The following is a 26,177-nucleotide window of genomic DNA, read 5'->3' on the forward strand; positions in this document are numbered from 1 at the left end:
CTTTAATTTAGCTATGTAACTAATCATACAGCCCCAGGTCAAGTCAAATCGTTTTGGTGTACCCCTCAGATTATATTTAATTTTCTCTAGATCTAAGAAAAACATGAGGTCCTTAAGCCATAGGGAGGCTTTGGGGGCAAACTGTGATTTCCACTCCAACAAAATCCTTCTACGAGCTAGTAATGATGCAAAGGCGATACCACCCTAAAAGTCTGCTTAATTTTTTGATAGTTTGGTGGAATTCTAAAAATAGCCAATTGTGCAAAAGGCGTCTGTGTCGGGGACGTGGTCGGGGCATCTCCTGCGGGAAGGACGTGTGCATGGACAGACTACGAAGCAGCTGACAGGTGAGTGGATTCCGCAGCTGAAGCGGGTTATCTAATCACCTGTATCCTTTATTAGCAGCGTCCGAGGCCATGACGGGGGAGAGAGAGCAGACGGACGAGAGGAGAGCACAGGCGAGCGAGACAGCCCTGAGAAATCAAATGAAAAGCAAAAAAAAGACGTTGTTGAGCCCTGGACTGCAGGTCCCATCCTTCCGACACAGCCATAGAGAACCCACACACACAGAGCCGTTCACAGCGTCAATTTAAAATTTTGTGCATCTGCAAGATGTTTAAATTATTAATCCAGTAGGCTTTCAGACAGGGACAGGACCAGAACATGTGTGTCATGTTTGCAGAAGTCAATTGATATCGATTACACGTATCTGCAATATTGGCATACATTTTGGAAAGTTTAGAGTTAGTAAAATAGATGCGATGGACAACCTTAAACTGTATCAGATTAAACTTTGAACAAGATGTGCTATTATGTATTTGTATAAATGCAGATTTCCAGTCATTGTCATCCAAAACGTTGCCAAAATCTCCTTTCCAGTCTTTTCTAATTTTAGAAATTATGCCTTTCTGGTATATGTGGATTTCCAAAAATGGGTCTATTACAGATTGAGGTGGACTACTGGAAAAAGAACTGCTATTTGATTTAGCAAAGTTACGGATTTGAAAATAACGGAATAAGTTAGAGTTAGGGAGGATAAACTTTTTACATAGTTCACTGAAGCTAGCAAAGACATTGTTAATATAAAGATCCCTTAGTCTGACCAGGCCTGAGCTCTGCCATCGAGAAAAGGCTTTATCTGTGTTTGGAGGAAGAAAGAGATAGTTATTATTAATGGGGATGTAGTTAGATAATCCTCAGAGTCCAAAAGTGCATCTAAATTGAGACTAAATTCTAAGGGTAGAGATAACAATTGGGTTACATGTAAACTGAGATGATCGAAAAGGCAGTTTTGATGAATGCAGAGCTAGGAGCGGGGTAGAACATGACTCAGCTTCCAGTCTGCACCAGCTCAATTCAGGTTTGTGGATCCAATAAATCATTGTATGTATGTTGGCTGCCCAATAGTAAAATCTTAACTTAGGTGTTAGGGAGTGACAAACCACCTACAGACCTGTGCCTCTGTAAAATGATCTCCTTATCCTAGGAGTTTTGCCTTTCCTAATAAAGGATGAGATTCATTTATTTACAGCATTAAAAAAGGAGTTTGGTAAAAAGATCGGTAGACATTGGAAAAAATACAAAGAGAGTGGAAGCACGTTCATTTTTATGCAATTAATCCTACCTTCTATACCGGTAGTTATATGTAAATTATTCCACTTTTCCAAATCAGATTTAATCTTGTCAATTAGGGGTGTAAAGTTATTCTTGTAGAGTTCTGACAATTTATGACAGATGTGTAAACCCAAGTACGTTAAGCTGTTTCTAGACATTTTAAAAGAAAGATAAGCATCGGGAATCTCAAAAGCTAAGTCATTTACAGAGAAACACTCACTCTTAGCAAAGTTCAATTTATAACCTGAAAAAGTTCCAAAAGTGTTGAGCAGATCAACTATCTTAGGAATGGTAGATATTGGATCCAAAATTAACAGTCACAAATTGTCTGCATATAGGTAAAGTGTATGTTCCAAATGGCATCTACTGATTCCTTTGCTAAAACTAGCCAATTTAAGTGCAATAGATAGAGGTTCAATTGCCATAGCAAACAGGTGTTGTGACTTATGTTACAATCTGTCAAGTCAAAAATATTAGGGCTCGACCAATTATCGGCGCCGATATTGGGCATTTTGACATATATCAACATCCGCCTTTTAAAAAAAAAAAAATCGGTATCACCTTCTTTTTTTTTTAATATTGATTTTGAATATTATTATTTATTATCACCATTACTATCATTTCAAATGGAACAATCATCAAACAAGCTTCTGCCTTTTTCCTTCCGACAAACCCATTTAAAACTGGTGAGTTTGGCTCAGATGTAGCCGTGCCTGTCTCCAGTTTTGTCCCGCCCACGGCGCCATCTGATTGGTACGCAAGCTGTGCACACGTAAGAAGCAGAGCCAATCAAAAGCCGAGGTATTTTGCCTTGGTTACACAAACCACACACTGGTAAGAGGCAGAGCCAATTAGAAGCTGAGGTGTTAGGCAAGCTTGTCAAATTCATAGCGGAGTAGGTGTACAAATGTGTCGAAGCTAGGTAAAATCAGTAAAATTGTAATTAACATCCCAGTCCTCTACATTTCACAACTACTACTAACGTTACTATGAGCAGAACACCGTAAAAAGCTGAAAGAACATAAGCGTAGCATAACGTAGCTTGTAGCACATTAAAACCTGTCTGTGAATTACTTGACACAAAGCTGCAAAAAACATCGATATGTTAGAGTAAAAGAATGTTTGTGTTATTAAGAGAGAGATTAAAGAACTCAAACTGAAGTCTAGTTTCATTGCAGGGGCACACAAAGATAAAGAATAGCCACAGGAGAAGCTGCGGAACAGCAAATTTGTATCCCTGAAATATTTTGTATATGCTGCCATATGTGTATATATATATATATATATATATATATATATATATATATATATATATATATATATATATATATATATATATATATATATATACGTGTGTGTGTGGCTACCTAATAATGCATAATAATACAAAATTAGGATTGTTATGACCATGCCTTGATAAAGATGTTAATATTGTAACCTATGTTTCTACCTAAATATTGCTGTTGATAATCTGTACATTACGTTTTTTACTTTATATTGTCTTAATAACTTTTTGCATTTTGTTGTTAAGTGTAATATTGCTAGGTGATCAGCCTGCTAACAGTCAGTCAGTAGTATTATTCAAAATTTTGACAACACCAATATGTCACTTTTATTGGAAATGAATATCGGCTCCAAATATCGGATATCGGCCTCCTTCACCACTAATGATCGGTAGCTGTATTGGCTCTGAAAAAAACATATCGATCAATCGCTAATAAATATACTTTCTCGCTGGAAACTATGGTTGTACGGTATACCGGTATTAGTATAGTACCGCGACACTAATGAATCATATTCGGTACTATACGGCCTCTAAAAAGTACCACGATATCACTGAAGTGCCCTCAGGAAGAGGTGCTTTAAGACATGGCTAGCTACCTAGCGGCTAATGTCTATCCGCTAGAGATGCGCGGTTTGCGGACACAACCGCGGAGTCCGCGGATAATCCGCGGGTCGGGCGGGTGACATGACGAAAAAAATAGATTGTAAATAGATTCGGGCGGTTGGCAGTTGAACCAATTCGGAAATATATATACACATAGTTAAATGTTGTTACCCACATATGAAAAACGTATAGATTTTATCGGTCCTTTAGGTGGAGCTGATGGTGCATCACTGAAAAAGAAAAGGATTGACTTCACAGAATGGGAGGAGGATATACACCTGTGCTTGTTGATGAAGTAGAGGATTATTCCTCTACAAACTTCCATCTCGACGGATCAGCAGAGGAAAATCTACTTTCCTTTTGGGGGAAACAAGGACAATCATTCCCACGACTACAACACCTTGCCAAGAGAATCCTATGCGTCCTAGCAAAAAAAAAAGGTGCCGCAAGTGAGCGCTCCTTCAGCGCAGCAGGGCGCATTTTAGAAGCCAGGCGGCGCTCTCGCATGAATCCTGGCAATGTAGATGCCATTTTATTCCTGCAAAGTGCTAACAAAAAAAGAAGTAAGTAGACATACGGTTGGATATGTTAAACGAATTAGTCTACGTTACTTATAAGCTATACCAAATAAGCCCATGTCTAACCTATATTGAGTTCGGTCAGCTGAATAATTTTGATGGTTACATGTTGTTTGGGCGCACTACAATGCAAAGGAATTAAGGCAATTGCGTTGTTTATTGTGGTTTTTTCTATTCGAGATATACAACTATGTGTTAATTATTTGGCCTCGCTTTCAAGTGAAGCGCATCTCCGATTGGCTACAATGTAAGGTTATTTAGCCTGCTTTGTTTGTCGCGACCGTCTATTTTCATTATAATTCAAGTTTGATGATAAAGTGCAGTCTGATGGGTTTGATTTCCCCCCTTCAGCTTTTTGCCTTGGCCAATTAAGTTGCAGGTAATTTATTATTATTTATTTAATTTATTTTTGTTTAAATAGGGATGACATACATATGTTATTGTATAATTTAAGTTTGTGCGCGTGATTGACAGCCTAAGGCTTATGAGGCACATTTTTTATTTATTTTTTTATTTCAACTTAAAAACGTATGAGCCTATGCTTATGCCTAGAACATACGCTATGTGTTCATCTTTATTTTCCTGCCTGTCGTTGACAATGGAGATTGTCTGATATTTTGTCATGGCTGCAGATCAATCAATAAAGGTTCATCTTTGTCGCAAAATTGTTCACTGCTTCACTGTGCACCCCGCCCTCGTCCCTATTTGAGCATTATAATGTTAACAAGTTAATATTCATTGAAATAAATTCCGAAAACATTTTTTACCTAACAAAAATATAGGCCTAGTCTTTCTAAAACATTTTTTTAACTTCTTAAAAGCATCGTTCTGCTTGCTGCACCTGCGCACACAAAGTGTGAGGAACGCACTCCTGATCTGAGGGCATTGGCAACAATAGTCAACACTTTCTTAATAGAAATGACAATAATATAATAATAATGATAAATAATATTATCACGCATTAATATCTCTTAGCCACTAATGCGTGGCAAGCATTGAATGTCTCTGCTGCATTGGATCAGTCTCCTTTCTTTAACAGGCAAAAGCTTTCTAACCTCACTAATGCCTTGCATCGTCTATATTAGATATATAACAACGGGCGGGTGCGGGCGGGTGTGGTTTTGATAAAATGTTGGTTCGGGTGATGGCGGATGGATGACGACATTTGTGATGCGGTTGCGGATGAAATAATTGCCTATCCGCGCATCTCTACTATCCGCAGTCAGCAGTGTTGTAACAATTTCTAAATCCCTAGTCCTTGTTTCCATGGCGACATATATAGTACACTTATTTCAAGCATCATCCCTGTAAGACGAGTGATAGCTAATCATGCGTCACTACACACCGCAGCGCACCTTAGTCATAACATTGGATGCGTTGAAAATGGTCTAAAAATGACAAATTCAAGACAAGATGTCACTATTTCCGATCAAATATCTATAATGACAATCACCTTAACTTTGAACACACTACACACAAGTGAATGAAGTGCATACTTAGTCAACACTGTCATAAACATGTGCCATATAGTGAAACCACACTAAACAACAATGACAAACATTTTTGGAGAATATTTGCACCGCAACACAACATAAACACTACAGAACGAATTCCCAGAATTCCCTGCAGCACCAACTCTTCTGGGACGCTACAATATAAACAAACACCATTGCTGGATCTACACCTAACATCCACTGTAATGATACCAAGTACAGGAGCGTATCTAGTAGATAATACTATGATTACATCGATATTTTTTAGCATCACAAAATCTTCTTTTTTTTTTTTAATTTTTTATATTGTGTTTATAAACTCAGGAAATATGTCCCTGGAAACATGAGGACTTTGAATATGTATGATCCTGTAACGACTTGGTATCGGACTGATACGTAAATGTGTGGTATCATCCAAAACTGATGTAAAGTATCAAACAACAGAAGAATAAGTGATTATTACATGTTAACAGAAGTGTACATAGAACTCGTTAAAATAGAAAATAAACAGATATTAACAGTAAATGAACAAGTAGATTAATAATTCATTTTCTACCTCTTGTCCTTAATAATTTTGAAAAAATAATAGAATGATAAATGACACAATATGTTACTGCATACATCAGCAGACTATTTAGGAGCCTGTGTTTGTTTACTTACTACTAAAAGACAAGTTGTCTTGTTTCTCCACTATTTTATTTAAGGACAAACTTGCAATAAGAAACATGTTTAATGTACCCTAAGATTTTTTGTTAAAATGAAGCCAATAATGACATTTTTTATTAATTTATTTAAAAAAACTCCCGAAAAGTACCAAAATGCATTTTGGTACCGGTACCGGTACCAAAATGTATTGTTATGTATTGGTAATGATATTCATTATTGGTATCGGGACAACACTACTGGAAACTAATAAATACTGTAGAACTACAACTGGTTTGGAACTAACAGTGTTCGGATTGTAATCATCCAAATATGATTAGCAGCAAAGTAGACAGCCGTCAATGTTGTGGCCTGGAGAGTGAATAGAGGCTACAACAAATAAGATAATTAGATGGTTAGCTAACTAGCGAGCTTGTTTTGGACCTCCTGATTGTCTCCCTGTCCTGCAACTCAGTACGCTGTTTCGGCAAGAGGAAAAGTGAGTACCTGCGGCTAAGGCGAGCATTTAACAAATTTTGTTTGGATCGGTTTTTTATTGATTTTTATTTCTTCCTTTTTTTTTTTTAAACGCAAAGTGGTATTTTGACGGGAAAATAAATGTTTGAAAACGCAGCTTACCGCATTTTCACGGAAATGCTACATTCTTATTGTTACTGTTTTTGTTATTGTTAAATCACTAAAAATTATTCCCGGGCGCTGACACCGCTGCTGCTCGCTTCACCTCCCAGGGGGTGAACAAGGGGATGGGTCAAATGCAGAGGATAATTTCACCACACCTAGTGTGTGTGTGCCAATCATTGATACTTTACTTTAACTTTACCAAAATAATATGTGACTTCTAATTATGTCTAATGTGAACAGAATGATGCGCATGGACACAAAGCATGATGCCACACGTAAAGCTTAGTGTTTACGGCAGTAAATAACATTTTAGTCCTGGCACATTCATGGCAATTTCAAAGAGTTTGTGCAACAGGAGTCAACATTTTTTATTTTACGTGGGAGATTCACGTATTAGAGGGCAATAATTTTTTGCTATTGTAGTTTGTGGGGCACTTTTTGCGACGTCTCTGCTGAGGATGCAGCATGATGGGACATTGACGTAATAATGCGGCAAGTTTTTTATAAGCATATTCTAAATATTTTGGCCTGAATTGAGTGTTAAATTAAGTTTTTGGCCTAAATGATGTGCTGTGTACTCTCCCCCTGGCTCTTCTCCTTCTCCCTGTACACAAACTGCTGCACCTCCAGTCACCAGTCCGTAAAACTGTTAAAAAAAAGTTAGCAGATGACACTACCCTCATCGGGCTCATCTCGGATGGCGATGAGTCCGCCTACAGGAGAGAGGTGGACCGGCTGGCGTCCTGGTGCAGCCTCAACAACCTGGAGCTGAACGCCCAGAAAACAGTGGAGATGATCATGGACTTCAGGAAAGTCACAGCCCCACCATCCCCCCTCACCCTGATTGACTCTCCCACCCCCGTCTCCGTTGTGGACTCCTTCCGTTTTTTGGGCACCACCATCACCCAAGACCTCAAGTGGGAGTCGACCATCAGCTCCCTTATCAAGAAGGCCCAGCAGAGGATGTACTTCCTGCGGCAGCTGAGGAAACTTAAGGTGTCGACCGAGATGCTGGTGCAGTTTTACTCAGCCATCATCGAGTCCATCCTGACCTCCTCCATCACCGTGTGGTTCCCCGGCGCCACAGTCCAGGATAAGCATCGCCTGCAGCGCATCGTACGTGCTGCTGAGAAGGTGATTGGCTGCAAGCTCCCATCCCTCCAGGACTTGTTCTCCTCCAGGACCAGGAGGCGTGTGGGTCGGATCACAGCTGACTCTTCTCACCCTGGACACACAGTATTCTCCCCTATCCCCTCAGGCAGGAGACTACGGTCCATCCAGACCCACACCTCCCGCCACCTGAACAGTTTTTTCCCCTTGGCCATCAGGCACATGAACAATAACTCCTAACAGTAGCGCCCTAGAATTCCTTCTAAGTGTATAACAAGATCTGATAGCTCAGTTACAGCTCTTGTTATTACCAAATCTGTGTTATATGTGTTTTATGTTGCACGATTGCACCAAGAAAAATTCCTAGTTTGTGAACCCGTTCTCAAACAATGGCTATAAAATGATTCTGATTCCGATTCTGATTCTGATTAAATTAAGTCTTAATTTATGTCTTATATGTATTACATTAAAGTATTTTTCCTATTTTCTTTTATTGTTGTGGCGATCGATAAAGATTTTCACCGAGCCACCAATCACCTCTCTTTCCGGGTAAAGGGTGAAAAACTGCTAAAAACAACACGGCAACTAACCTTGGCGCTATGTTCCCGACAACAATCAAGTTGACCAACTTTTGTCCGAACAACTTTTTGATGCACTTCATCTTCAACTTCTGACTCATCAATATCACATCACATCTCCACATTGGTGAGACTTTAGTGTGAGCAATATCAAAAGACGAGAGGCGAGACGCACCGGCACCAACGTGCCACTTAACGCTAACAAGACTGCTATCAGCAACTAGCAGCTGTCCGGGCAATGCCAAGTGGAGATGAACTCTGTACTTCATCTTCGACATCATCAACTCCACATGACATTGGTGAGCCTTTGGGTTAAGCCGGGGGTCAGCAACCAACGGCTCTCGAGCCGCATGCGGTTCTTTAGTGCCGCCCTAGTGGTTTCCTGGAGCATTTTTTTAAAAAAGGATTGAAAATGAAAAAAGATGGGGGGGAAAATATTCGTTTGTTTTTTGTTTGAGGACAAACATGACACAAACTTTCCCAATTGTTAGGAAGCCCACTGTTTAATATGTTTGTGTGTATGCTTCACTGATGAGAGTATTTGGTGAACATCATTTTGTCCCAGAGGTGTGGACTCGAGTCACATGACTTGGACTCGAGTCAGACTCGAGTCATGAATTTGATGACTTTAGACTCGACTTGACAAAATGTAAAGAGACTTGCAACTCGATTCAGACTTTAACATCAATGACTTGTGACTTCACTTGGACTTGAGCCTTTTGACTTGACAAGACTTGCTCCTTTCCCCAAAACCCAAATATTAAAAAGTTATTCAGGAGCGCTCCGTATCTTTCATTGTGTACGTGTGTGTCTGTCAGCGTGTGTGCTGTCGGTACAACATCCAATCAAATTGCATCGACGTTTTCATCCGACAACATTCATCCAATTAAATTGCAGGACAACCAACGAAGAAGAGCTGTCAAACAATGCGCCAGTGAGGAAAAAAATGATACCAAAGACGTTCGGATATAAAAACTACAAGGTGGTCAACAAAAAACGAATTGCAGTATGCAAAATATGCGGTTCGAAGATTACAGACAAAGACGCAACAACTTCCAACTTCGTTCGACATTTGAAGTTACACAAAGAACGGTACGTTTTGAATGTAAGATAACGTTTATTGGCTAAGTAACGTAACTTTTATTTGCTGTGTAGTTAAAGCAGTGAGGCTGTAAACTCAATGCTAACGTTTTAACGTTATTGCAAACACGGCAATCTGTTGCGTCCACCGCAGTTCATATGTGTACCGTTTTAGCTAGCTTTCCGACATATTGCTGGTTGTTTACCTCATAGAAATCTTATAAGTAGACGCAGCATTGGCTGCTGTGACGCAAGAAATTGGGCCGCCATGTTGAAGTGGTGATGAGGAGCCGGCGAGCAGCCTAAACTGACAGTTGACAGGTAGAAAACAAAGATGCTAAACTGACAGTTGACAGGTAGAAAACAAAGATGCTAAACTGACAGTTGACAGGTAGAAACCGGGCTGGTGTTCAGCGTTTTCCTGCTCAAATGAACGGACTGTTGAAAATAGGAATCGGAGGATTACTTTTCACAAGAAAGATTTAACATTAACGTACTATCGGTTGTATTTTGTGAAAAGAATATTACCACAGATTTGAGAAGGAGCAAAGATCTTCAATAGTACTGAAATCGTAGCCACTAGCAAACAAGAGTATGACCATTATAGAATTGCTTGTCAATTAAATTAATTACATTTAAAAATGTCATTTGAATAACATATAGTTCTCTGCAAACCTATGGTGGCATCATGCCTTCAGTGTGCATATTGCACTGGGGCGGCGTGGCGCAGTGGAAGAATGGACGTGCGCGACCCGAGGGTCCCTGGTTCAATCCCCACCTAGTACCAACCTCGTCATGTCCGTTGTGTCCTGAGCAAGACACTTCACCCTTGCTCCTGATGGGTGCTGGTTAGCGCCTTGCATGGCAGCTCCCTCCATCAGTGTGTGAATGTGTGTGTGAATGGGTAAATGTGGAAGTAGTGTCAAAGCGCTTTGAGTACCTTGAAGGTAGAAAAGCGCTATACAAGTACAACCCATTATCATTATCATTACCATTATCATATTGTATATTGTTCTCTGCAAACCTATGAAATGTTCTCTTTTGTCTTCATTATTTTGTCAGAATGCACCAAAATGCTTCATTTGTATGTGAAAATCACAAAGAAATCTTCTGGGGGAGGATGACCCTCCTACAGGGGTTTGGTTTACAAACTTTCAGCCCCACCTAAAACAAAATTCACCACTGATGAGCCGCCACTGATTATGATGTGTTCTCATTTTAGGCAAAGTATAAGACAATACTTTCTTAACAGTATAATTGTAACCAGGAATAAGTCTTCAAGTAACAATATTCAAATACTAACATTGTTGGGTAAAACAAAATTTGGTTTTATTCTGAATCCAGTGAAACAGATTGGTGGTTTTAGTTGATATAAAGACTTTCAGGTGTTTATATATGTTTATGTTTAAGTATTTGGCTTTTATCCAAAGCGACATACAGAAAAAATACATATAAAACAATCACTGTAAACATTATCATTTAAGGGAAGAATGTAAAACAAAATATCAATACAAAGTGTCAAGACAGAATAAACTCTCTGCTGCTGCAGCAACAGAGATACAGTCTATAGGTCCCTAAGATATATAGATATCTAATGTATTCATACATTAATTATGTAGGATATACGCATGTATATATAACCTAATCATATTGTTTCTTGAACTTAAAAATAGCTGACCGTTTTTTCCTCCCTTCTCTGGGATTATATTCCCAGTTTTGATCTCGGACGTCCGGTCACTTATAGCATTTAAGAATATTCTATTACTGTTAAGCAAACTATGAATAATAAAACATGTGTCCTTTATCATAGCTACACGTATGACAAAAAACGCGTGAAAATCAGTGGTATTCAGTGAGGTAGGATGAATTAAATGCACTGACAGTTCATTGCTTCTGCCAAATGAATTGCACTGAGTGGAGCGGATCACCACTCCAAGATGGCGGCCCCGCGTCTCGTCAACGCCAGTAGGCAGTAGCGCTCGATGCTACGTCTACTTATAAGATGTCTATGGTTTACCTCACAACAGCCATGGTGGCATCATACTACGCCCCCATCGTGCACAAATGACTGACAGACTCTTGGCCGATTTGGTCTTTTGCAAATACAATGCAGCATAGGACCCTGACATGTAAAAAGTACAACTCTGTTCATTGTTATGTTCACATCTTTGTTATGTTTTCATGTGTACGCACACATAAACGCACATACAGTATGGGATGAGATCAATGAGATAAGGTAAGAACCGGATAGAAACTGCCGTGGAACTAGTTACAATGCAATATGCCATGGAAATATAATGTTAACACTTTTGTACAAATAAGTACAGTTGCACTTGTTTTTTCAAATGTGTTTATTCTGTAAAGGAATGAGTTAAATGTTTAAAATGACTGTTAAATAGTGCTATTATGAAGTGCAATGTCAGCACTATTTTTTTTCCTGCAATTTCAAATGCACTTGTTTTAATAAATAAATACAGCGTTTTAAAAGCATACACAATCTGTGTAAATATATTAGTCTCCGGTTAAAAAGATTTGAAAGGACTCGAAACTCAAAATGCAGGACTTGGGACTTGACTTGAGACTTTCCAGTCTTGACTTTGGACTTGACTCGAGACTTGCCTGTCTTGACCCGGGACTTGACTCGGTACTTGAGGGCAAAGACTTGACACTTACTTATGACTTGCAAAACAATGACTTTGTCCCACTACTGTTTTGTCCTACTAATTTTGGCGGTTCTTGAACTCACCATCGTGTGGACTGTGACGCAACAGTTTGTTGACATGTAAAATCTTCCACTCCTTTGACTCATTTTGTCCACCAAACGTTTTATGCTGTGCGTGAATGCACAAAGGTGCTCTTTGTTGATGTTATTGACTTGTTGGAGTGCTAATCAGAAATATTTGGTTAGTGCATGACTGCAAGCTAATCAATGCTAACATGCTATTTAGGCTAGCTGTATGTACATATTGCATCAATATGCCTCGTTTGTAGGTATATTTGAGCTCATTTAATTTCCTTTACTTTTATCCTCTTTGTATATAATTTTGTTTTGCATGTCTCATGACACATTATCTGTATGTAATATTGGCTGCATTTCAGAGAGTTGTTTGTGTGCCATGTTGTTCCAGACCACAGCAAACATTACCTTGCTTGCCAAAGATTGTAATAAATCTATTTAAAAGAAGACAGCCTGCCGTTTCCTTTAACTTAGACACACACATGTATACCTTTGGCCATTAAAAGCCAGTAATTTCCAGGAGTTATCTCACCTTCTGAGTGAGTAACCTCTGATTTACTAATGGTTTCTAATGTTGTAAAAATGTGTAGAATAAATATTACATTTCAACATTTCTGTCAACGAAGATTTGCTTCAGCCTGCGACACAGTCCGCTGTTATAGCTAATATTAGACACTTACGTCATGTGATGCCTTCATTATAAGACATATATACGGCTTTTCATTTTTTTGCGGCTCCAGACAGATTTGTTTTTTGTATTTTTGGTCTAATATGGCTTTTTCAACATTTTGGGTTGCCGACCCCTGGGTTACGCGATGTGGAATGACAATGCAAGACATGCAATGCTGGCAACACAAAATGCAAAAAACACAGAAAGCTAACAACACGGGTAAAGATCGCAGCTGCGACTGTCAAGTGGACAAACTTTCAACAGAATAACTTACGCCTGTGGTTTCAGCCCAGTTCTAACTTAGAGGAATTATTTACTTAGAATGGGACGAAGTATTTCCATGTGGTGGCTAATGACGCTAAGAGAATCTTTCGGGCTACCAGTGAGTACTCTAATCTACAGTAGAACACACTTCATTGGGTGAAACAAGTGTAAAAGTGACTATATGGGTGTTATTTCATGTTTAGAGGGATCTAATAAAAACGTATTTAGAAGGTCTTATACAGTTTTGTATGCTCTAACTATGAAAATATTTGATTTATTAATAAATAAAACATAATCTTTTCGCCACTGACTGATTCCTGCTCCATCGTCCAGCATTTACTTTTGCGTCTGTCTGTTTTGGCAAATAATTGTGTATAGAAGTTAATTCAAATTGGTGAACAAAATGGGCCTGTTTTAAAATTCAGTTTAAAAAAAATCGTTGTGTAAAAATACTAGGGCTGCAACTAACGATTAATTTGATAATCGATTAATCTGTCGATTATTACTTTGATTAATCGATTAATAATCGGATAAAAGAGACAAACTACATTTCTATCCTTTCCAGTATTTTATTGAAAAAAACAGCATACTGGCACCATACTTATTTTGATTATTGTTTCTCAGCTGTTTGTACATGTTGCAGTTTATAAATAAAGGTTTATTAAAAAAGAATAAAAAATAATATATTGAAAAAATAAAAATAAAAATGCCTCTGCGCATGCGCATAGCATAGATCCAACGAATCGATGACTAAATTAATCACCAACTATTTTTATAATCGATTTTAATCGATTTAATAGATTAGTTGTTGCAGCCCTAAAAAATACATTGCAGAAATGTGTTGCTTTAAAACTCACGACCCACTTTTAGTAAAATAAGACTGAAGCAATCGATGGTGTCTCAGAACCAGCCAATGAGGTGTCAAATTTGCAGTCATGTGCCACGGGTCTTTGAAAACGGCAGCATAGGGATGATGTTAGATGGAGAACTTGCCCAACTGTTCATTTTGGACACAGAAGATGAGGACTTTGATGGATTTGTGGATGAGGATTGATCAAAAAATAATGTGAGTACATTGATAAATACTTCAATAAAGTACAACCGAACTCAGCTTTGCTCCTGCTGCCTTTTTAAAACAGCGTCCATGCATGCTAGCGTATGTTTTAAGCTAGCGTATGTTCAACCATCCCTGCGCCCAAAAATACGCTGCGCCTTATTTATGCGTTAAATACAAAAATAGCACCTGTAACTGACACGGCGCTTTTTAATACGGTGCGCCCTATGGTCGCGGAAATACGCATACGCTTCGATAACGGGAACCGGTTCTCAAAAAGGGATTTGAATCCATGGAATCGGTTCTTTTCTTATCGAACAATCGGGAGAACCGGTTTCGAACATCATCCCTACCAGGGCATCATACTGCCTGTTACGCTTTTCAATCCAAAGTTCCCAAATTATTTTATTAAACCTTTAACATCGAAACTATAGCCAGCGATATGATGTGCAGTGCTGTTTTCAAATTACTGTAAGTCTTGAACTATAGAAAGTATTTTGTTAGTTGGAATCTGCGCTTTTGAGTAATATACAGGTTACTCCAGTAATCATAGGTCTACGGCACAGCAGCTCCAAACAGATGAAGCACCACAGGGTGGGCGGGGCAGCTTGTTTACAGAACAGCCAGCCTGAGCGAGGTGGAGGGACAGACACGGAAGCAGATTTCAACAACAAAGTTCTGCAGAAAAAGTGATATCATATCACATATGTGGGTGTTTTTTTACCTTTTGCGTTTATGTTTCACCGTATTGTTACATTTTTGTTGCATTTTATTTGATTGTAAAATATGTCAATCGAGAGGGTCGTCTGTGAAGTAAAAGAGGAGCAGCGTTCAAGCGTTTTATCCATGGTTAATGTTGTAAATTTCATGTACATCTGGTGGTCTTTTTCAGTGAACAACTGTAAAATTACATTCGGTTTGTTGAAGCAGTCTTTCATGACGTTTTTAGTATTCTATCAGTCATTATTGTGAGTTTTTGTGACATTGTATGATCCTTTTTTAAGGAATTTTAGGATTTTTTGGTCACTTATTCACAGCAACTTCCACATTTTTAAAGTGTTCCTAAAAATGGATCCAAGCACATAGAGCATATTGCATCGTCTGTTAGTATGCAGAACTGCATGAACAGCCTCTTTGCCTTCATAAGACATGTGTCACGTGACTGCAAACTTGACACCTCATCGGCTAGTTCTGGAAACCATTTATTTTGTTTCCGTTTTAATTTACCAGAAGTGAATATTGAGTTTTGAAGCAACTAGTATTTCTGCACCACATTTTTTGCACACATTTTAAAACACTGTTTTTTAACAAACTGAATTTTGAAAAACACACATTTTGCTTTAAATAATTTTTCAACAAAACTGTCAAAATAATTTGATACAAAAAAATTCCATCCATCCTTCCATTTTTTACCACTTGTCCCTCTTGGGTCGCGGGGATGGCTGCACTCGGGTGGAAAGTGGGATACACCCTGGACAAGTTCAGTTCACAAAATTTAAATGCAAAAAAGCAGTTACATGAATCAAGTGTCTTGCCCAAGGACACGACTGTGACGAGGATGGCGGAAGCGGGGATCGAACCTGGAACCCTCAAGTTGCTGGCACAGCCGCATTGAACAGCTGTGCCAGCCCGCTTTGAACGGGGCGCTATAGCTCGGTTGGTAGAGTAGCCGTGCCAGCAACTTGAGGGTTACAGGTTCGATCCCTGCTTCTGTCATCCTAGTCACTGCCGTTGTGTCCTTGGGCAAGACACTTTACCCACCTGCTCCCAGTGCCACCCACACTGGTTTAAAAAAAATAAAAAAATGTAACTTCTATTTTGGCAAATAATTGTGTATAGAAGTTAATTCAAATTGGTGAACAAAATGGGCCTGTTCACCAGGCCCATTTTGAGTAACTAGAACTTTCTCTAGTTACTCAAGCGCTTTGAGTAACTAGAGAAAAAGCGCTATATAAATATAGTTCACTTCACTTTACCAACCAAGCCATCCCACCCACAGAATCAGATTTTTTTTAAATGGGAATTGTACTGTTTGACATAAAAAATCAGTTGAAGCTAAGAAAAAATGATAGTCATTGTTACTGACCTGCAGTGTGAACTGCAAGAAAAGATTTTGCAATGTAACGATGGCATCGATTCCTGCAAATTCAACCAATCCCCCCATTTTTAATCATTTAATTGTATTTAAATGAAGAATACAAGAAATCAAAGACTTCAAAAATTCTTTATTGTCAATTGTTTTCCATAAATGCAAGGACATAAGGAAGAATCGAGATACGATCGAGATAATGAAGCTTGGATGTACTTTAGAGTAGTCAGTGTACAGCTGGTATTGAATGTGTCATTTTTATTTGATTATTTATTGACATTACATTGTTTAGTCGTCTTCAGCATAAATGAAGTGTAGAAGTTGTTCTTGGATTTCCAGTTAATGAGTTAACATTTGTATAATACCCTGACAACAAGTAGTACTGTACAACTACAAGAAACTACAAATACACTACTACGACAACTGCAACTACAAGAAAAAAACTACAGGTACACTACTACGAGTTAGGGCTGGGCGATATATCCAGTTTGTAAACAAGATACAAATTAAGAAAATATCGTAATATTGATATAATTTATTTCACGTTAAAATTACCAAATGCCGCTTATTTGTTGTGTCCCACAACACGGGGAAGACCCAGTACACGCTGGGAAGACTATCTCTCCCGGCTGGCCTGGGAACGCCTCGGGATCCCCCGGGAGGAGCTGGACCAAGTGGCTGGGGAGAGGGAAGTCTGGGCTTCCCTACTTAGGCTGCTGCCCCCGCGACCCGACCTCGGATAAGCGGAAGAAGATGGATGGATGGATGGATGGATGGATTGATGAATTTCATGGCTGCAACAGGTGCCAAAGTAGTTGGGAAAGGGCATGTTCACCACTGTGTTACATCACCTTTTCTTTTAACAACACTCAGTAAACGTTTGGGAACTGAGGAGACACATTTTTTTAAGCTTCTCAGTTGGAATTATTTCCCATTCTTGCTTGATGTACAGCTTAAGTTGTTCAACAGTCCGGGGGTCTCCGTTGTGGTATTTTAGGCTTCATCATGCGCCACACATTTTCAATGGGAGACAGGTCTGGACTACAGGCAGGCCAGTCTCGTACCCGCACTCTTTTACTATGAAGCCACGTTGATGTAACACGTGGCTTGGCATTGTCTTGCTGAAATAAGCAGGGGCGTCCATGGTAATGTTGCTTGAATGGCAACATATGTTGCTCCAAAACCTGTATGTACCTTTCAGCATTAATGGCGCCTTCACAGATGTGTAAGTTACCCATGTCTTGGGCACTAATACACCCCCATACCATCACAGATGCTGGCTTTTCAACTATGCGCCTATAACAATCTGGATGGTTCTTTTCCTCTTTGGTCCGGAGGACACGACGTCCACAGTTTCCAAAAACAATTTGAAATGTGGACTCGTCAGACCACAGAACATTTTTCCACTTTGTATCAGTCCATCTTAGATGAGCTCAGGCCCAGCGAAGCCGACGGCGTTTCTGAGTGTTGTTGATAAACGGTTTTCGCCTTGCATAGGAGAGTTGTAACTTGCACTTACAGATGTAGCGACCAACTGTAGTTACTGACAGTGGGTTTCTGAAGTGTTCCTGAGCCCATGTGGTGATATCCTTTACACACTGATGTCGCTTGTTGATGCAGTACAGCCTGAGGAATCGAAGGTCACGGGCTTAGCTGCTTACGTGCGGTGATTTCTCCAGATTCTCTGAACCCTTTGATGATATTACGGACCGTAGATGGTGAAATCCCTAAATTCCTTGCAATAGCTGGTTGAGAAAGGTTTTTCTTAAAATGTTCAACAATTTGCTCACACATTTGTTGACAAAGTGGTGAACCTCGCCCCATCCTTGTTTGTGAATGACTGAGCATTTCATGGAATCTACTTTTATACCCAATCATGGCACCCACCTGTTCCCAATTTGCCTGTTCACCTGTGGGATGTTCCAAATAAGTGTTTGATGAGCATTCCTCAACTATATCAGTCTTTATTGACACCTTTCCCAACTTCTTTGTCACGTGTTGCTGGCATCAAATTCTAAAGTTAATGATTATTTGCAAAAAAAAATGTGTTTATCAGTTTGAACATCAAATATGTTGTCTTTGTAGCATATTCAACTGAATATGGGTTGAAAATGATTTGCAAATCATTGTATTCCGTTTATATTTACACCTAACACAATTTCCCAACTCCTATGGAAACGGGGTTTGTACAACTACAAAAAAATTCAAGCGCACTACTAGAAGTACATTATTATGAGTATTACAAATAATAAACTACAAGTACACTACTGCGAGTGCTACAAATAAAATAAACCCCAAGTACACTACTACAAGTACTACAAGTTCAAGAAAACACAAGTACACTATAAGTACTACAGCTGCAAAAATCTAAAAATGCACTACAAGGAAATTCAAGCGCACTACTAAAAGACCATTATTATGAGTAATACAACTAAGAAACTACAGGTGCTACAAGTACACAACTACAAGTACTACAACTAAAAAGAAACCAGCACTGCAAAAACAAGTAAAACTACACTACAAATACTGCACCTACAACAAACTACAAGTACACTATAAGTATTATAAACTTCATGTGCACTACTACAAGTGCTACAACTGCAACACACCTCAAGTGCAACCAGGGGCGCCGAAAAGGGGGGGTAAAGGAGACAGATTCTAGGGGCCCATGATGGAGGGGGGCCCAGAGAGGCCCCTAATGATGATGAAATTATAATACAGAAAAAATAATGACACTGTGTTGGGGGCCCTGTAAAGATTCTTTTCATGGGGCCCAAAATCCCTAGCGGCGCCCCTGACTACAACTATAAGAAACTACACTACTAAAAGTACAAGAAATACAAGAAACATCTTACCTCTGCTTCCCAATAAGAATGTCTGTACAAAATAATAAATTACATTTTGTGTTGGGCTCAAATATTATTTCACTCACTCAAAGACTAATTCCTTTATTGATGTTATTATTTTTGTTTCCGTTGAAACAAAGCTAAAAAAATAATGGATTGTTCATATTATTGTAAGAGAGTAAACTTGCAAAATCAGTAGGGGATCAAATATTTATTTACTCACAGTACATAATAATATAATCTGTTGTGGTGTAGGCAATAAAGCAGTATAATGCCTTCCCATAAGGGGTCGCCATTACCTGAGCCGCATGAAAACAACCTCCAACCGGCACAAATATGCTTGGCCTCTTATGACAGAATCTCAGTGCAGTATCCAACATTTTTTAGAAAAGCCAGTTTCAAGTTTCTAACGTTAAAGTGAACATCAAAACATGTCTACTTCCGCTTGATATATATCATTCGCTGTTCAATTCGGCGTAGATTACAACCCACAGAATTGAGTAAGAACGAAAAACTTTTAATAATTTCGGTTTTCATCGGAACATCCCATTTCTTATAGACGCCGTCGTGGGCGGAAAATGGCAGTCTTAAATCCGCTGCCAGTTGTCAATATTGCTATATATACTTAATATTTGCTGGACATACTTCCCCCCGAATTGTCAGAAAGGTTAATTTAATAGCGAAAGTAGCAAAGTTAGTCCCAATATAGAATAAACGAGCTCCGATATTGCGACACAAACTGGCGTTAAAAATATAAAAAGACGTACGCGTCAACTACTCGCAATGGCTGTCAAAAATAAATCCCCCAAATCAAGTGTGATCTTACCGCTTATGTGTCGATGATGTCCTGATGTCAGCGGTGGTGCCCCTGTGTGTCCATTCCTCCTCCACGGCAGCCAGAGTCGACCTCAGCCGGCTTTGAGGGAGCTGGACTCGGCTGTTCTTTCACCTGAAATGACCCCGGCTAGCTTGTTTGTCAGGGTAGGCTAGCAGGAACAACCAGGCTGTGTGAGCAAAAATACACACAACTTCAACTAATAGACAACATTGTTGCACAATTTACACGCTATCAACACTATATGGACGATCAGACAGCTGAAATAGGACTCCAACACAACACAAGATGCCTCGCCCATATCACACACTGTTCCTTTTTTACAATGACAGATTTTTTTTTCTTTTTTCAGTTGGGCCTGCCTGGTCCATACTGTTGCAACGTGTCTTTACATAATATGTACAGGCTATCTAGGGGTGTGCAAAGTGTGGCCCCGGGGCCATTTGCAGACCATACTTTTTGTTTACTGGCCTGCAGCACTTTTTTTTTTTTCAAATTGCTACACACTAAATTTTAAATTTTCACACAGTAAACAAAACCACTGTGCAGATTTGCCTAATATTAAGCATAGACTCTGCTTCACACTTTTTGTGAAATATTACACAAATTGCTTTACTTTCCAATCTTGCACACATATAAGGATTGTGTTACACCCATTTTCACACTTTACACACACACTAGGATTGTGATACACACATCTTTATCTCCAGGTTTTCAAACCTTGCTGTTGCCTAAGTCTGCACATGTAGCCTATACTCTAAGCCAGTGGTTCTCAAATGGGGGTAAGCGTACCCCTGGGGGTACCTGAAGGTATGCAAAGGGGTACGTGAGATTTTTTTTTTAAAAATTCTAAAAATAGCAACAATTCAAAGATCCTTTATAAATATATTTATTGAATAATACTTCAACACAATATGAATGTAAGTTCATAAACTGAACATCAAATCAAGTAGGCTATTCCATTCATTACCATAAACCAAGAGTTTCGCCCACGCCATGATGGTTTGACCCTCACTAAAATGTCTGTCAAAAAGAACTGTGAAAAGAAATGCAACAATGCAATATTCAGTGTTGACAGCTAGATTTTTTGTGGACATGTTCCATAAATATTGATGTTAAAGATTTCTTTTTTTGTGAAGAAATGTTTAGAATTAAGTTCATGAATCCAGATGGATCTCTATTACAATCCCCAAAGAGGGCACTTTAAGTTGATGATTACTTCTATGTGTACAAATCTTTATTTATAATTGAATCACTTGTTTATTTTTCAACAAGTTTTTAGTTATTCTTATATCTTTTTTTCCAAATAGTTCAAGAAAGACCACTACAAATGAGCAATATGTTGCACTGTTATACAATTTAATAAATCAGAAACTGATGACATAGTGCTGTATTTTACTTCTTTATCTCTTTTTTTCCAAACAAAAATGCTTTGCTCTGATTAGGGGGTACTTGAATTAAAAAAATGTTCACAGGGGGTACATCACTGAAAAAAGGTTGAGAACCACTGCTCTATGCTGTCATTTTTATTTATCTCCAGATTTTTTTTCAAAACTTTTTATTTGTCTCAGATTTTAATTTGTACTGCATGTCATTGTCGACTACTGTGATATGTTGCTTTACCTGACTGTGGTAAAAAAATAAATATTTGCAGTTTGCTTCGTCATTGTTGAGCACTTCTTGAAAAGATTAGACTTAGACTTTTTATTGTGATTCAAATTTGAACTTTACAGTACAAATAAGAACGACATTTCGTTGCATTAGCTCATGGTAGTGCAGGATAAAAAAATCAATAAGGTGCAGATATAAATAAATAGATTACTGTACAGATAAATATATTGCACTTTTGCATATGCATCCACGTTTATGGGTGTATGTTATATTGTCTTTATATTCCAGCGAGTTAATCCATTTTTGGGGGGAATTGAGGGGATTATTATGATGCGTTCAAGAGTCTTCCGGCCTGAGGGAAGAAGCTGTTACAGACCTGGAGGTTCTGCTACGGAGGCTGCGGAACCTCTATCTAGAGTCCAGCAGTGAAAACAGTCCTTGGTGGGGGTGGGAGGAGTCTCTGCAGATTTTCTGAGCCCTGGTCAGGCAGCGGCTTTTTGGGATCTCCTGGATAGGAGGAAGAGGAGTCCTCATGATCTTTTCCGCCGTCCTCACCACTCTCTGCAGAGACTTCCAGTCTGAGGCACTGCAGGCTCCAGTACAGACAGAGATGCTGTTGGTCAGCGGGCTCTCTATAGTGCCTCTGTAGAATGTGGTGAGAATGGGGGGAGGGAGCTGTGCTTTTTTAATCCGACGCAAAAAGTGCATGCGCTGCTGAGTTCTTTTTACAAGAGCTCCGGTGTGTAGGGACCAGGTCATATTGTCAGTTATCTGCACCCCCAGGAACTGGGTGCTGCTTACTATCTCCACCGCTGTGCCGTTGATGTAGAGTGGAGTGTGGCTGGACTGGTGCTTCCTGAAGTCGACGATGATCTCCTTGGTCCTGGTCTCCTTGATTACAGGATATTTACTTTGTCTGTAGGCCCTTATGTATAGGCCCACTTCAAAGTAAACAATGACGATCCTTGTGGATTTGCCAATATATTTTTTGAAGTTACAGTTGTTGTCCATCACATATGCTAGAAGGGTCGGGCAAAATGCCCCAAACATGTGATTTCTTATAGTAAAATAGGGTTTTTTACAATTGTGTTTTGTATTTATCACTGTTCTGGGTAACTCACTCCAATAGTGTCTTATCATTTGAAGTCTGTGTGAGTGAGATGACAATAAAAGTGCATTTTTACAAATGCTTGCTTTATTTTGATGAGTGGGCATATGTTTTGACCGAAGTGTGTCATTTTGCAAATAATCTAGAAATTAAGAAAATTGAAGGTTGTGTTTGGAAAAGTATGTAAATCCTTTTGAAAAAAGGCACACAGTTAGTAAAATTGTGTGTAAGCATATGGAAAAAACTGTAAAATGTTCGGGCTATCTAGTGGTGTACAAAGTGTGGACCCGGGGCCATTTGCAGACCATACTTTTTGTTTACTAGCCTGCAGCACATTCTTAAAATACAATTTAACAAGAACCCTTTAAAACTATTTCAATAATTATACTAACAACCCTTATTATGACACATTTTGTCCCCTTTTCAACAAAGCTGGTATTTTTTTTCTTTTAACATGTATTGGTCATTCCAACAAACTGCTGCTATTTGCTTGTAACTTTTAAAATGAACTCAGATTGTGCCAAATGATGTCATTTAAATGTTTTGTTAACTTGAAAACTCAAAAGATTGTTAATTGATTATACAGCGCATCCTGAATGTATCCACAGTTGTTCCACATTTTGTTATGTTAGAGCAGGGGTGTCAAACTCATTTTAGATCGGGGGCCACATGGAGAAAAATCTACTCACAAGTGGGCCAGACTGGTAAAATCACGGCATGATAGCTTAAAAATAAAGACAACTTCAGATTGTTTTCTTTGTTTAAAAATAGAACAAGCACATTCTGAAATTGTACAAATCATAATGTTGTTGGGTTTTTTTTACACTTGCATGTTGCGGTTAATAGTATTCTATCTTTATTTTTTGTTGTTTATATTTTCTGAATAAAGATTTTTTTTAAATATATCAAAATCAAATTACAGTATATTATTTATGTAGTTTGATTATTTTCATTGACTGATGTGCTAACATCATGTGGTTTATTTTGTACATATGTAGCATCATCTACAAAGATACAAAGAATTGCTATTGCGACATCCAGTGGACACATTAAGAACAGCTGTTTCTTTCATTCACAAATTTCAGGTTCATTTTTATACTTAGCAAAGTCATCCCGTGGGCCGGATAAAACCTGTTCGCCTAACCCTAACCCTATTTTTAAATTAATTTCATTAAATATAAAATCCAGGGGCGCCCCAGGCTAAATTGGGGCCCTCGGCAGAATTTTATTTGAAACCCCCATTACAAAATCAACTTTTTATCAATGTTATTACCATCAATAAAACCTAAATATATAAACATTCCTAACTCACAAGTACCAGGATTCAAACCAAGTAGAAATGTCTTTCCAGACAGGTATTTTTTAATAATAATAATAATAATAATAATGGATTAGGTTTATATCGTGCTTTCCGGGACACTCAAAGCGCTTTTACAGTGTACACTGAGAACCTCACTCACTCCACATTCAGTCTGGTGGTGGTGGTGAGTGTGAGAAGGAGATACTGTATTTTTAAGTGTTCTTTCTTAATCCATAGTCATGTTTAAATCAGCTAGTATTTTCCCATGTAGCATGTCTTCTCGTGACATCCTTGCTTTTATCTTATGTCAGATAGTAAACACTTTGTTTTGTCTTAAGGGCTCCTGTTTGTCGGCTCACAGAGCTGTTTTGGCCAGTTCCTTATCCGTTTTGAAGTAGCAGCTGTATTTCCTCCTGGGCGGGTGGGGCTGTTTTCGCTCTACATAAGCTGGCTCATTTTGTTTGAAGTTAGACCTCACTTGCTGATGCTATTGTTGCGTTGTAAGGGTTAGTCTCCTAAAGCTTTAGTACTGTTCTGTCTCGGTGGCCCTTTTTACTCAACATATATGTCATCCAAAAGAACTTCGGATTGACTAGTGTGTTTTATTCCCTGAGAGGAAGATTGGTCAAGTGCAACATGAACTACATTTGTAGCCACTGCTTTTAAATTATGAAAGACGCAAAAATTCAATATTCAAAAATAAATATTCATCGATACAACATATACACTTTTTTTCCACATACACACAATGTATATGCAGTACAAAAAAAGGAACACTATCATGATCTGTCATCAGGTTATGTCCTTTGTTGTTTTCTGTCTTATTGATCTTCTAGGTTTTCCATCCATCCATCCATTTTCTACTGCTTGTCCCTTTCATATATATAGTTATTTTCCTAGCACTTCTTCCGTCCTTTGTTTACATTTCCGTTGCTAAGAGTTTTTGAGCTCACACACCTGTCATAGTTATGATTAGTTTTCCCACCTGGCACGTTGTTGATCACACCCCATTACAATACCCTTGTCGGAGCTCACTCGGCCTGGGATTTTTGTTCGTTACACGTGAGAGTGGCGTTTGCCTGTTTTCCACACAAAATACTTTCTTGTTGTTCGCCACTGGCGACCGTAACTATGGTTACTGTTATGCTAGCTTCACGCTACAATATTTTGTTTTCTGCTTAGCATGCAAAGCTAAGTAGCTACGTTTGTATTTTGCCTGTGTAAACGGATTAAAAGCCTCTTATGTACGCTGCCTGTCCTTGCATCCTGAGAACACAAACACTGCTCCAATGCGACCAATTCATGATGAACACACTCTTAAAGAGATCATAGTGTGATGATCCTTCTTGTGGTCTACATAACATGTGATGGTGGTGCTTTGGTCAAAATGTTGCCAAGTATTGTAGTTTTAAGTGCTTCCATATTTAGTCTGCTGACAGATATACTGTAAGTTAGAACTAGTGTTGTACGGTATACCGGGACTAATAAAGTACCGCGATACTAATGAATTGAAATCGGTACTATACTATATTTGAAAAATACCGGTACCGTTCTTTCATCCGAATGCCGTTGTGCGTCAGTGACTGCCGAGCGGGGCACATGATGTTGAGTGTGTCAAAAAGCACACACAAAGAGCATACAAGCAATAACACCGTGGAGTGGAAGAATGGCAAAAAACTGTGTATTTTGCCTGCTACACGACATATATATGTACTTGTATCCATAGTTTTGTTTTTAGTATACTTACTAATAATTGTATTTTTCTTAAAGCACAGACCAGGAGTGGCAACCATAAATCATGATGCATTTAATATAATGTCAATAAAGCTTTTTATTCTAATATAACCTAATCCTCGATTATGGCAGACTATAATTAATATGGAAAGGTGTAAATTGTTCTTTAAGTGCAACAAGAAAAGCCCAATGTGTTTATTGCGTTTTAATTTGAATTTCAACCATCTAAAATTGTTCTTTGAGTGTAATAGGAAACGTATGTTTGATACATTGTAAGATTTTCTGTTCAAATAAAGCCAATATT

General features: G+C 38.6%; 1 protein-coding gene across 4 annotated transcripts in view; it reads right to left on the reverse strand.

The window, feature by feature from the left end:
* thrb (thyroid hormone receptor beta) overlaps window positions 1-20,450 on the reverse strand; it is a 113,708-nt gene extending 93,258 nt beyond the window's left edge. For 2 of the 4 annotated variants that reach the window (XM_061966830.2, XM_061966828.2), the window contains exon 1: window positions 20,112-20,450. The gene's annotated coding sequence lies outside the window, so the exon portion shown is untranslated. Of the gene's footprint in view, window positions 1-386; window positions 474-19,294; window positions 19,317-20,111 lie in introns of all 4 variants that reach the window. The other 2 variants (XM_061966829.2, XM_061966831.2) reach the window with 2 other exon arrangements.
* Between the last annotated feature and the right edge of the window lie 5,727 nt (window positions 20,451-26,177).

This window comes from Nerophis lumbriciformis, linkage group LG11 (assembly GCF_033978685.3).
Source record: "Nerophis lumbriciformis linkage group LG11, RoL_Nlum_v2.1, whole genome shotgun sequence".
NCBI classification, from domain to species: Eukaryota; Metazoa; Chordata; class Actinopteri; order Syngnathiformes; family Syngnathidae; genus Nerophis; species Nerophis lumbriciformis.